This window comes from Anabrus simplex, chromosome 1 (genome assembly GCF_040414725.1).
Source record: "Anabrus simplex isolate iqAnaSimp1 chromosome 1, ASM4041472v1, whole genome shotgun sequence".
Lineage (NCBI taxonomy): Eukaryota > Metazoa > Arthropoda > Insecta > Orthoptera > Tettigoniidae > Anabrus > Anabrus simplex.
Window position 1 is genome coordinate 409,440,377 of NC_090265.1, and position 13,783 is coordinate 409,454,159.

Here is a 13,783-nt window from a genome sequence, read left to right on the forward strand (position 1 = left end):
CCCAGAGAGTTTGTTTATGTCTTGGGACCAAGAAGTAGTTCAGGGCATGGTCTTGACAAGGGGATCTACCATGATTGGATGACCAGGATCAATCTCGGCGTATCATGTGAGAGCTGAGGTCTTTATATACTTCGACATCACAGCGGAAAGACAGACGGTACGGAAATGAAGTAGTGCTGATACACGGTACTGGAGTGAGACTGCTGCACTATACTGGACTGGACCTCAAATGTTCGTAGAACGTAGTCTTGTTATGTTCGTGGAAAGTGGCTGATCGACAAATTGTGGAGTGCTTACGCATTAAGTAGGTATTGTAGCACTTGTGGCGGCCTGGTATTATATGTTTGGTGAAAGCTATCTCAGACTTTCCATAATTTATGCTAAGTGTTAAAGTCTGTGAACACAGTATTACGAGGTAGAGTATCTGTGTGATGTTATAACTGACGATTATGAGAATCGGCAAGTCGTGTTGATAGAGAGACACTGAATGGTTCTTATATATGTATATATACATTGTTCAACGAACTAACTACAAATGGTGGCTTAGTTCTCGCTTTCGTTTTCCCACTGTTTTCATTTTGTTGTTGTAAATATGGAGATTTCCAGCAATATTTTGTTTGTGTATTACAAGTGTATTTTGGTGTGTTGATGAGGTGCTCATGCACGGATTTTATTAAGAATATAGTTAGATATTTTAGAATCAGTGGAGTTATTGATGTACCTAGGTGCAGTTCCTACCTATTTAGTCGTTTTCAGAAGGTTAGGTTAGGCCTGACGCAGATGTACCAGTACGCAGCATTATGTACACGGCCTGGGATATAAAGAATTATCATGCTCTATCTAAATTCGAGGGATCCATTCTGGTGAACTCTGGCATCCATACTGCGGACATTTCGATTAAATATTTTCATTAATTTAATTCATTTCAAGTATTTTATGAAGTTTTATTTTATTGTTATTTATTTATATATTTTTATTCATGATTATATTTATTAATAATCATCAAAATGTTACAAACCTACTATCTCCCGAATACTGGATACTGGCCGCACTTAAGCGACTGCAGCTATCGAGCTCGGTCTATCGCTAAGTAAAGCCCAGCATGTGTACTTATAATTTCGTTAAGTATTGTGTGTTTTCTTTGAAACTTTAATCCTTCAAGAAACTATGATTTTACGCATTTGCCCTGTCAACGATAGACACGCGAAACTCTAATCCTTCAAGAAACTATGATTTTACGCATTTGCCCTGTCAGCGATAGGCACGCCTTTTTACTTAATTATTACACTTATCAGCAATTGAATTGCAGATACCTTGACAGTAACGTGTAGCACTCACTTTCGATCGGATGATGGAGGCGATGCAGCCTGGCATAGACTCCACAACATACCGGAAGCTTTGGGGAGACGTGCTGGTCCATGTCTACTGCACAGCCTCCCATAATACACGGAGATTGGCCGGAAGAGTGTCCAGGACGCGCACATTCCTCTCGACAGCATCCCAATTGTGTTCAATAGGACTGAGTTCGGATAACCCTGGAAGCTATACTCCGGGCCACCTTTTGAACAGACTAAAGCGGATGTAACGTCATTGTCTAGTCACACTTGCCTTGGTTGAACCGGCGAGGGCGATTGAAAGTTTCCTGTACTCTATACTATAATACAGCACAGCTCACCAGTTGTAACTTGGGAAAAGTTAACTGTTTTTTAAAAAGTTGATTGACATTGCTCCGACACAGATAGGTTTCATGGTGGCGATGTGCCTAACCGCACAGCCAACTCGTTCGGTTTGAGCACATTTGAAAGAATTAATGCATTTATTTATTCTTATTAGTGAAGTCCCATATCACCACTGCTCTTTTAAACGAACTATGATAATAACTGCATCCACGTGGTCAAGACATCTACTGAATAAGTATGGCAGCTCCGCATCGGGTACACTATTGCCGTAACTCGTGCTGATAGAAGGCATAACACCCGCGCCCCCTTGCCTTCTCCTATCATGTGACAACATCGTAAGCGCAGCCCTTCTCACCCACGTCTTCCCCTGGCCTAAACTCTCTCTTCAGCTTTAGTCTGCTCAAAAGGTGGCCCGGAGAATTCCTTCAGTTCGTGGAGTGTTGATCGACGTAACTGGCCACAATCTGCGAGCGATGAACCGGTATACTGTCTCGTTGTAGGTTCAGGTCTCCTGTAGGGTGCTGGAGGTGAACGAATGGGTGGGCATAAACTGACAGGAGGTTCCTGTACCGTTTGCCTGTGAGGAATGTTGGCAAGTGTACCATCAACAGCCCCCATACGAGGATACCACCACCACCTTCCTGAACTCTATCGTGCTGATAAGAAGGTTCCTTTACCCCATGTGTTGGGTGACGTATTCATGCCCAGGCATCGGCGTGTGCTAAGTGGTACCTCGGCTCATCCGCCAGGCGACCTTCTACCATGCTTCGAATGTCCAATGGCTCTGCTCCTTTGCCCATGTCAATGTTTGTGTCTTGTGATGTGCGCTAGTAGGACGACGGTTTCTGCACCCCATTACGAGGAGATGACTCTGGATGGCTGACACTTCGTTGTTATCCAGTATTGAATTCGCGAGCGATTTGATGCACTGCAACCCGTGTATCAGTTCTTGCCATCTGAGTTAGCCAGTGGCCAGCCCTATCATCAACACATTGCGCACCGTGGCAGTTCACCCTGGCGGCGGTAGTTTTGCCTGAATCAACGTACTCAGGGTACACTCTAGACATGTCCTGTGGCTGCACTACTTCCGAGATCGAATGACCTATACTTATGACACCGAATATGTAGCTGCGATCAAATGCCCTGAGATCTCGTGTCTTGTCTATCCTGAGCTCAGCTGTTACTCAAACAGCCATAACGAAGCCCGACAACATTACAGTCATGTTCACGCCTTACTATTACATTCTCCGGCCTGACCGCGGCGTCATGAAGCCAAAACGGCAGTTATCTCTAATTCAATTCTTCATTAGTGTATTGGGAACTAGGCTAAGATGGTCAACATAAGGGCCCTGGATATGTTTGTTAAGAGACACAGGTATTCAGTGTTCTTTGGAGTCAGTTTGTTAACCAGTGAGGTTTGCATCTATTGTCCAGGGGCGGCCGTAGCCTTCCTTAAGTGATGAAGTGCTGCAGCACATTGTCTGTTTGAAAAATAAATTACTTTAAAAATATTATCTACATTCAAATAAAGTGCATTGAAAAAGACGACAGCCAAATAATAGGAAATAACTCAGCTACTACTAGCGTACTACTAATACTACGACTACTAAAATGTTTCATTCCTCCTCTGAAGGGGGAAGCGGGCCTCTTAGACGGCGAGGCCGTCTCTCAGGCCAGGAAGATTTGTTACGGTCAAGGAGATTCTCGGAGAAGGTGAGGGGGTAGGCGGCCGTGGCCTATACTAGGAACTGTCCCGGCATTCACCTTAGTGCAGGAGAATGGAAAATCACGGAAAACCATTCTCAGGACAGCCGACGGTTGGGGCCAGCCATGAGGTCCAGCCCTGTCCCGTCTCCCGAATGCAGAGGCGTAGAGCCACGGCGCTCCACGCCGGGTGCTGTGCAGATCAAAGCTCAGAAAGTATCTGTAAGCGGGAACTCTGCCTTTTGCGCATGCGTGCCCAACTTTTCCAATGTGCTGTGGAAACAATAGCCAGTGAGTCTTCGTTCGTCACACTTGCCTTTCGACCGAAATGAGGCCAGGCCTTTTTATACTCCCAACTTGACTATTCCATGGCCACATTTGTAAATCGGTGAACTATAAAAATTGTACTTTTTATGTTGTCAAAATAAGGACATGATATTGTAATTTTCTTACAAAATGTCCAGTTTATAAATTTCACTATAACAACATAACATGTATTTTTGGATTACGACGTTGCTGGTTTAATTAAATAATTTTGCTAACATTGAGAAGTTCTCTTTTTGCGCGCTCACACCAAGTGTTTCTGAGTTCGTGAGTGTTTTGTCATTTCAGGTGTTACTGTCTGTTTAATTAGTTTTGTATGAGGGACGTGTATATGTGTTGGGGTTGTTTGCGTGTTCGTTCATTATGGAAAACTCAGTGAAGAGCCTCTTGAAAACCGCATGTTTCTAAATAGGTATTTTTGTTTTTATGAAGAGGGGATGGGTTACAGTATACAACTAATTTTCTACACCAGCCGCCACTGCTATTGTCCATTTAAAAGCTGCTCTGACATAACATCCACCTCACCCCGCACTTCTGCTGGTGTTGCTTCCTGTGTGAGCTGACTCCACGTGAAGTAGAACAAAATACTTTATTGGTTGAAGTGAAATATACAGTATACTGTGCTTTATTGGTTGAGCCCCATTTCTCAGGTTGTAAACAGGTCGAACTCATGCGTGTTAATTTCGATCGCAGTATGGATTGGTTAAAGCACATGAAACAGTAATTCCTCGTTCAACCAATACAGCACATTTATATCTGTCTCCAACCATTTCAAGAGCCTATCTGGTTGTTATCCACGTGGAGTTAACGGGCACAGAAAATGAACAGCAGCAGTAGAGAGAACGGTTCTCCCCTCATTACTTTTAAAATCTTAGGTGTATATTAGTCTCACTTTAAAACTGACTATAGCGTCAAACAATCACTTTGATAAATTAGGAAAGCCGCATTGAGTGGCTCACATGGTTGAGTGCTCGTCTTCCAAGCCCAAGTTGGCGAGTTTGATCCCGGTTCAGTCCGGTGTTATTTGAACGCTAGCCACGTGACTATAGAATTACCGACAAGTAGAAGAACGTGATAAAATTCCGCCAGGCGGTGTCTCCGAAAATCGTAGAAGTAATAAATGGAACGTGAATCAATGACATTATGGCTTAAAAAGGGAAAATAAAACGCGATACAGGACAGCCAAGATTGCGACCTTAACCTACTTCCCTTCTCACTTGGTAAGAAATGAAATGGCGTATGGCTTTTAGTGCCGGGAGTGTCCGAGGACATGTTCGGTTCGCCAGGTGCAGGTCTCTTGATTTGACTCCCATAGGCGACCTGCGCGTCGTGATGAGGATGAAATGATGATGAAGACGACGAATACACGCAGCCTCCGTGCCAGCGAAATTAACCAATGATGGTTAAAATTCCCGAATCTGCCGGGAACAGCTCCTGTTACCAATGGCTAGCACGGTAACCATTTAGCCATGGAGCCGAACACTTGGTAAGAACACCGAGAGAACAATGAAATCAGGCCCGCCTGGATGACTTGAGAATAATAACATATTGATTCGCAAAACAACCGGTGGCATGATCTCCAACTGACTCCGTTACAGCCCATTTTCACGAGCCCGGTAACAGATTATATCTGGCTGTCTTTCAGGACTCTTAATATAAATTATCTTGCATGATACATGCACTACTAGCACCTCGGGCATGATAGTAAGGTTGGTTTGCATTTTCCCTTCGTGAGAAGAAATTGGCATTTTTGTGAAGGCTAGCGTGAGTCGGACAGATGGAGGGTTCAATCCCGTCTCGGTCTGATGGTTTTATGTCCAAAACCTATGTTGACACTATTGTCCTTATCACAGGATACATTACTATTGTTTTCGTGTATACTGTATAACTATACATCTAGTAGGAGCTCGGAAGGAGAAGGAGATGGACGTGGGAAAGTTTCACAGCCGTCTCGCAGACGTGTGATGCCAGTTGAGGGTTACCAACTCCGTGTCGTGGACTCCTTCCCCGTAAAAGAAGAGAAAATAGGTACGTTGTAGGAAACAATTTCAGTTTGTTCATGAAGGCGTCTTTGATGGAATTTTGAAGCACTGTAGTTGTTCGCTTCGAATTGGTCTCAAATGGCTATGTAGTTAATACTGAGTTCTATAGTGAGCAACTGGATCAGATTTGCTAAATGTCAGGGTGACACTACATAGCTTTAAAGAAAAGAAAGCGCGCTATTCTGGATCAAGATTAATCCAATAGCAGATCCGAGAAAGATTAAATAGGATTGTTACCTCTTCTGACGATGGGTTTTCTGGTCTACAGTATCGTCTCTTCTGTGAAGACGGTTTGATATTCGTAAAGACATCAGGAACACCTATGCAGGCATTTAGACACCAACTCTGAGGGCCGCTATTGCTAAAGAATTCGGATGCTGACAGAGAGATGGGTGAAATAATCGAATATCATGGCGCTCGTTATTCTAAAAAGATTTTTTAAAATTTAGTTGTTATTCTATACAAATAATGGTGAAGACTTTTCAAGTAATCTAAAAACATGTAAATATCCAGAGATTTCATGCTATTTGAAATGTTTAACGTCTTGTTCCCTTTTATGAAGCTCTCAGGAGGAAGGGACAAGTAAATCTCAAAGTTTAACAATATCTAGGAGAAAAAGTGATGAATAGTAGCCTACTAGGATTTCTATGAAATACAATTTATCAAGCATTATCTTCATTTCTCATATAAATGTGTATTTTATCTTTTCATTAAGTCATACGTGCCCAAGACGTCGGCGGCGTCTGGTCCCCGGTCCGACAGGTCTGCACTCCGACGGCCAACCGAGCAGAGGAGGGGTGGCCACGGCTCTACCGTGGTTCTACGCCTCTATATTCGGAAGACGGAGAGGGGCTGGTCCCCACCGTCGACTGTCCTGAGAATGGTTTTCCGTAGTTTTCCATTCTTCTGCACTAAGGCGAATGCCGGGACAGTTCCTTGTATAGACCACGGCCACCTACCCTCTCACCTTCTCCGCACATCCCCTTCTTCGATACGAATCTCCTGGCCAGAGAGACGGCGTCACCGTCTAGGAGGCCCGCCTCCCCGTTGAGGGGAGGAATGAACACGTTTAGTAGTAATAGTAAAATGGTACTGAAGCAGCCGAGCTGTTGGCTCAGACAATTGAGGCGCTGGCGTTTTGACCGTAACTTGGCGCAGGCTCGATACTGGCACAGTTCGGTAGTATTTGAAGGTACTCAAATACGTCAGCCTCGTGTCGGGAGATTTACTGGCACGAAAAAGAACTCCCGCAGGACAATTTTATGACACCTCGGTGTCTCTGGAAACCGTCAAAAAGTAGTTAGTGGGACGTGAAAACAATGACATTATTTGCATTATATAGAAACACATGTTCGGTCATATTATAATTGTTTTAGCCGTTCTTCAATTAGAATATTATTCATATATTTTGTGACATTAATACAAAAAGGATTAGTTTATTTTTCGTTGTTTTGGATTTCCCTTCTTTAGCAGTAGTTTGCGTGCAGTAAGTTGTCAAAATAGATTGGAAAAAAATAATTTTAGGAATGTGACAAATCTACTGTTGGTTGCTGTCTTGAAAAGTCTTCTAAGCAATTTCTGGGCAATTTTTAATTTCCTTTGCGACATATTTCCATGTTTTTATGCCCCTCTGTTCATCAGCGGTAGAGTGTCGACCTCCGTATCCGATTAATTTGGGTTCAAATCCGATAGAGGTAGTCGGATTGTTAAAGGGCGAGAAAAATCCATTTTACATTCCATGTCTTAAGATGGCGGCATGTGAAAGATCTATGTAAAACTCAGTCATAGATCACCCAAGCTAGAACTGGCTTATACGCTACACATTGTAGCTAAGGTCATACGACTTTTTTTTTTATGATGTGACTTTTGGTATTTGTCAGGGCATACGGTAAGTGCATGTATTTTTTCCAGAGTTATTGGGTCGTCAAAACCCGAGCTCTAGTGGTGAACATACGACGAATGTTAGATCATGGTATTGCGTCCCTATGTACAAGAGCAAAATAATTACAGTCCGCTGGGCATACGGTAAGTGCATGTATTTTTTCCAGAGTTATTGGGTCGTCAAAACCCGAGCTCTAGTGGTGAACATGCGACGAATGTTAGATCATGGTATTGCGTCCCTATGTACAAGGGCAAAATAATTACAGTCCGCTCCTAAGTCTCCCGACCTCTCTCCCTTTGCAAACACACATTCACTGCAACGTTTAATAGCTACTCTAATGTATCACTGCTTGTTCCTCGGAGATTTATAGCTCTACTGTTTAATATTGGGAATAGAATAAACACAAACCAGGCAAGCGTGCGGTTCGCTAATCTGTGTCCTAGCTCAAAAAGGTGTGTAAGATCCAGTCCAGGTGACATTAACAAATGTATCTCATTGGTCCGAGATATCACTTAGGCTCGCACGGGATGACATTTGACACACACACATACATCTTACAATACTCTTTTATCTCCAATACTGCAAAGAGTCCATCTTTTCATTTTTGAAGCGTGATGTTTCTTTAAAAAATATCTAATTAAGTATTTCAGTAACGTGCCTAACCAATTAATATCTGTCGAGTGGATTAACACACAGACGAAACAAATCACGGACACTGAGAATGTTAACAGCGTGGATACATAAATAGTCGGCTGGATTTTAATTTCTTTCCTCCTGTGCAACTTCTGTGGTCTTTGAGAAGGAAAACGTTACGCAAACTGCAGATAAATCTCCTGGGCTTCTCCCGATGAATTGCATGAAGCATGCGAAAAACATATTTAGCCTAAGCACCTCCTGCACCAGCGATAAGGATACCTTTATTTATGAGAAAGTGTTGATATATTGCTAATATCTAGCCAGGCTCGTACATTCCGTGCTGTAACCTTGTCAACTGGCACAGATAGCGTGTTTCTTTGTTTACCGAGTTCGTGAGTGGACTCCATCACTTGTAGAACAATTAATTCTTAATGCATCCCATTGGTCTGAGGTATCACTTAGGCTCGCACGGGATGACATTTGAAACACACACACATAGGCTACATCTTACAATAATCTTTTATATTTTTATCTTCCGTCAATATGGTAAAATGAATTTATTTTCAGCTTTTTAGTTAGTACGTTTACTTACAGAGAGAAATAATCTGGCTCCTTCGTTTCAGACAGTTCAGGTTTCCATTCCGGGTTGGATCGGGAATTTCGAATCCCACTATCGGCAGCCCTGAAAATGGTTTTCCGTGGTTTCCCATTTTCACACCAGGCAAATGCTGGGGCTGTACCTTAATTAAGGCCACGGCCGCTTCCTTCCAACTCCTAGGCCTTTCCTTTCCCATCGTCGCCATAAGACCTATCTGTGTCGGTGCGACGTAAAGCCCCTAGCAAAAAAAAAAAAGGATCGGGAATTGTACCCTCATCAGAATATAATTGATCTTGGCCGAGGACTAGGTGCTCGTGTTTGTCTTCATAAGCACCCTACTTCAATTAGGCTACACTCAATAGACGACACACCGAGCTCGACAGCTGCAGTCGCTTAAGTGCGGCCAATATCCAGTATTCGGGAGATAGTAGGTTCGAACCCCACTGTCGGCAGCCCTGAAAATGATTTTCCGTGGTTTCCCATTTTCACACCAGGCAAATGCTGGGGCTGTACCTTAATTAAGGCCACGGCCGCTTCCTTCCCACTCTTAGCCCTTTCCTGTCACATCGTCGCCATAAGACGTATCTGTGTCGGTGCGACGTAAAACAATTAGCAAAAAAAAAAAAAAAATAGACGACACTGCCAATCACCACAAACGCATGACTATGTCCCCCTCTCCACGTAGCGTTGGCTTCGTGAAGGACAACTGAACCAAAGCCACAGGTTTGACACAACTCGTAGCCCTACCTGCGACCCCAGAACAAACAGTAGTCAGGTTTTTTTACCATCAGCTGATATACGCGATATATGATCTTCTGTTTTAATGCTGAAAACATTTCTCACCAAACAAAGTAGCGGTCCCCAAACTCAATTATGCCGAAATTTGAAGGGGTAAAGGGCCCGGAAAGATGTCAAATTGTGAGTTTGACACACACAAAAAAATCTTGAAAATCACTTCCGGTTTGAATGCATTTCTGGAAAAATCAGTCTAAAATAGCTTGTTTGTTTACTTATTTCCTTTTTGATTCAAATCGCAGCCAAATTAACTTATTTACATAATATTCTTTCTGTAATGTGTTCCTTGGTTCAATACCCTCAGGCGTTCGTTTTTGAAAAATGTTCACACGGAATGTAATTATAAAGGCTTAAGTGAAACTCTGCATTGACTCACTTTAGCGCCCTTAGTGGTGCTTAAGTGAAACAATGCATTGACTCGTATTAGCGCTCGTAGTGGTGCTTAAGTGAAACAATGCACTGACTCACATTAGCGCTCTTAGTGGTGCTTAAGTGAAACTCTGGATTGACTCACATTAGCGCTCTTAGTGGTGCTTAAGTGGAACAATGCATTGACTCACATTAGCGCTCTTAGTGGTGCTTAAGTGGAACAACGCATTCAATGCATTGACTCACATTAGCGCTCATAGTGGTAGAAAAAGGCAAACTGTTAATCTAATCACGGCCGACTTGATGCGTCGCTCTAGCTAAGGAGCGCAGCGAGGTATCCAGTCGGCCGTGATCTAATCGACCGGATAACGATGATTAAGAAAAGGATTGCCATATATTCTTATACTTTATTATATTTTATTTACCTAAAATTCGTAGCTCATATCCCTAGGATGTTTTCAACATTGAGTTGCTTGCCTGAAGGGCTAGAACTGTGGATGTTGCCATTTGCCTTACGTCGCACCGACACGGACAGTTCTTATTGCGACGATGGGACAGAACGGGGTTAGGAGTGGCAAGGATTGTCTGGTATGCAATCCCCCTGTAGGTGGAGGTGGTAGAATAAATCCATGTACCACCTGCCTGTCGTAGGAGGTGACTGAAAGAGGACCCCAAGGGCTCTCAACTTGGGAGCGTGGGTGGGTAACCACGGGGACTCTGAGCCTGATGTTTCCACTTGCTCGTGCCGGGTTCCTCGCTTTCCTCTTTCCTATATGACCTACCTTGTTCTCTTCCAACACCGATGGTGTTAGGTTTGTGAGGCTAGGCAGTCATTGTTATCACGCCCTTATCTTTCTTTTTTTCTACCAGGCGAGTTGGCCGTGCGGTTAGAAGCGCGCAGCTGTGAACTTGCATTCGGGAGATCGTGGGTTCGAACCCCACTGCCGGAAGCCCTGAAGATGGTTTGCCGTGGTTTTCCATTTTCACACCAGGCAAATACTGGGGCTACACCTTAATTAAGGCCAGTGCCCCTCCCTTCCCACTACGAACCCTTTCCTATCCTATCGTCGCCATAATATCTGTCTGTGTCGGTGTGACGTTTAGCAACTTGTAAATAATAATAATAATAATCCTTTTCTCTATACCTTCATTTTTTGGAGTGTCGAACCTTTCCCATTTTCCCTTCTGTTTAATGTTAAGACAGGATGGTTGCCCAGTGGTAGGCCTACTTCCTCTTAAAATAATCATCACCATCACTAACATGGCAAACCACGAAAAAAATACTTTCAGGGCTGCTGGCAGTCGGGTTCAAACCCACCATCTCTCGAACGCAAGTTCACAGTTACAGTACGTGACGCAAACTGCGTAGTCAAATCGCTGGGTGTATCATAATCAAAAGGATGATTTCATAAAAATCAAGGCTCAGCTTAACATGTCTTTTCCTCCTCCATCCGGAGAAGAAATCAGAGGAGAGTATATGGATTAATTATTGGATTCATGTTCTTCTTCTTTATCTGGTTACCCTCCAGGGTCGGTTTTTCTTCGGACTCAGCGGGGGATCACACCTCTACCACCTCAAGGGCAGTGTCCTGGAGCTTGATACTCTGGGTCGGGGGCTACAACTGGGGAGGATGGCCAGTACCTCTCCCAGGCGGCCTCACGTGTTATGCTGAACAGGGGCCGTGGTGGGGGATGGGAAGATTGGAAGGGATAGGCAAGGAAGAGGGAAGGAAGCGGCCGTGGCCTTAAGTTAGGTACCATCCCGGCAGTTGACTGGAGGATAAGTGGGAAACCACGGAAAACCACTTCCAGGATGGCTGAGGTGGGAATCGAACCCACCTCTACTCAGTTGACCTCCCGAGGCTGAGTGGACCCCGTTCCAGCCCTCGTACCACTTTTCAAATTTCGTGGCAGAGCCGGGAATCGAACCCGGGTCTCCGGGGGTGGCAGCTAATCACACTAACCACCACACCACAGAGGCGGACTGGATTAATGTTACTACAGTGGCTAGTTGGTTAGCAGTCCAAGGGGTCCTGCGTCCGATCCCCGGCTGGATCGAATTTTTTAACATTCACAAGTTATAAGCCTATCCTGTGTCTCGGAGACTGAATATTTGTGCTGTCTTCAACACTAGACTTCATCCTAAATAGGGCTCCATACTCTTTTTTGATTATTTGCTTTACGTCGCACCGACACAGATAGGTCTTATTGCGACGATGGGATAGGAAAGGCCTAGGAGTGTGAAGGAAACGGCTGTGGCCTTAATTAAGGTACAGCCCCAGCATTTGCCTGGAGTGAAAATGGAAAACAACTTTCAGGGCTTCCAACCATAGGGTTTGAACCGACTATCTCTCTCGAATGCAAGCTATGTGATAGAAACTACGTAGCCAACTCGCTCGGTGGGTTTCCTCCTTTTACTTCCTATGAACCCTTATAAACATTTAACTTAGGTTAAGTTTAATTTGAAATACCGGTACTTTTGTATCTTGGCCAAGTTCAGCATTGTCTGAGTGATAGTGCCACTATATCTCCTCAAACTCCAAAATTATATATATATATAATCCACTAGATTATTGGAAAAATATCATTTGATAGAATGCTTTTTTTTTTGCTAGGGGTTTTACGTCGCACCGACACAGATAGGTCTTATGGCGACGATGGGATAGGAAAGGCCTAGGAGTTGGAAGGAAGCGGCCGTGGCCTTAATTAAGGTACAGCCCCAGCATTTGCCTGGTGTGAAAATGGGAAACCACGGAAAACCATTTTCAGGGCTGCCGATAGTGGGATTCGAACCTACTATCTCCCGGATGCAAGCTCACAGCCGCGCGCCTCTACACGCACGGCCATTTGATAGAATGGCTGAGTTTACTGGTGATATACTGTATTACTGTTAATTTGTTTAGTAGATGCATTTCTTCATCCGCGCTGTTCAATCATGTTCCATTCTTTTGGTTTCATGATTTTGAGATATACCATTCAAATATGGTACCATATAATCATGTCTGAAAAAAATTTAATAGCCCCCTGTTCTTGTTAAGGATGTCAAAGGAAAGGCAAGAGAATAGTGCAATCTGTGCAATTGTCCCGCTGTTGAGGATGTTAACGGAAAGGCAAGAAAGCATTACAATCTCTGCAATAGCCCCGCTGTTGAATATGTGAAAGAAAAGGCAAGCAAGCAAGCAATACAATCTGTGCAATAGCTCCATTGTTTAGGTTGTCAAAGGAAAGCCAAGAGAATAGTGCAATCTGTGCAATAACTCCACAGTTGAGGGTATCAAAGGAAAGGCAAGAAATTGGTACAATCTGTGCGATAACTCTGCTGTTGAAGATGCGAAAGCAAAGACAAAAAAACAATACAATCTGTGCAATAGCTACGCTGTTGATGATGTCAAAGCAAAGGCAAAAAAAACAGTACAATCTGTGCAACAACATCCCTGTTGGGGATGTCAAAGCAAAGGCAGGGAGATAGTGCAATATGTGCAATATAGTTAGGCCTATATCTTTATAAATAAAGAACTTGGAGAGTCAGTTTTCCAACAGAAAAGTATCTTGTCCTAGCTGGTCGAGAAGTTCTGCCGATGATTCATCACTTTCACAATCCAGAATTGCGTGCCGAAGCCATTATCGATTCCGGTCTGAGGCATTGTCTAGCAAGTAACAAACGAGTAGGGACCGTGTGAACAGTACGGTAGTCGTAGGTGGAGACATCTATCGCCCACATGCTGCAACCAGCCAGCTACCGTTAAATACAGAC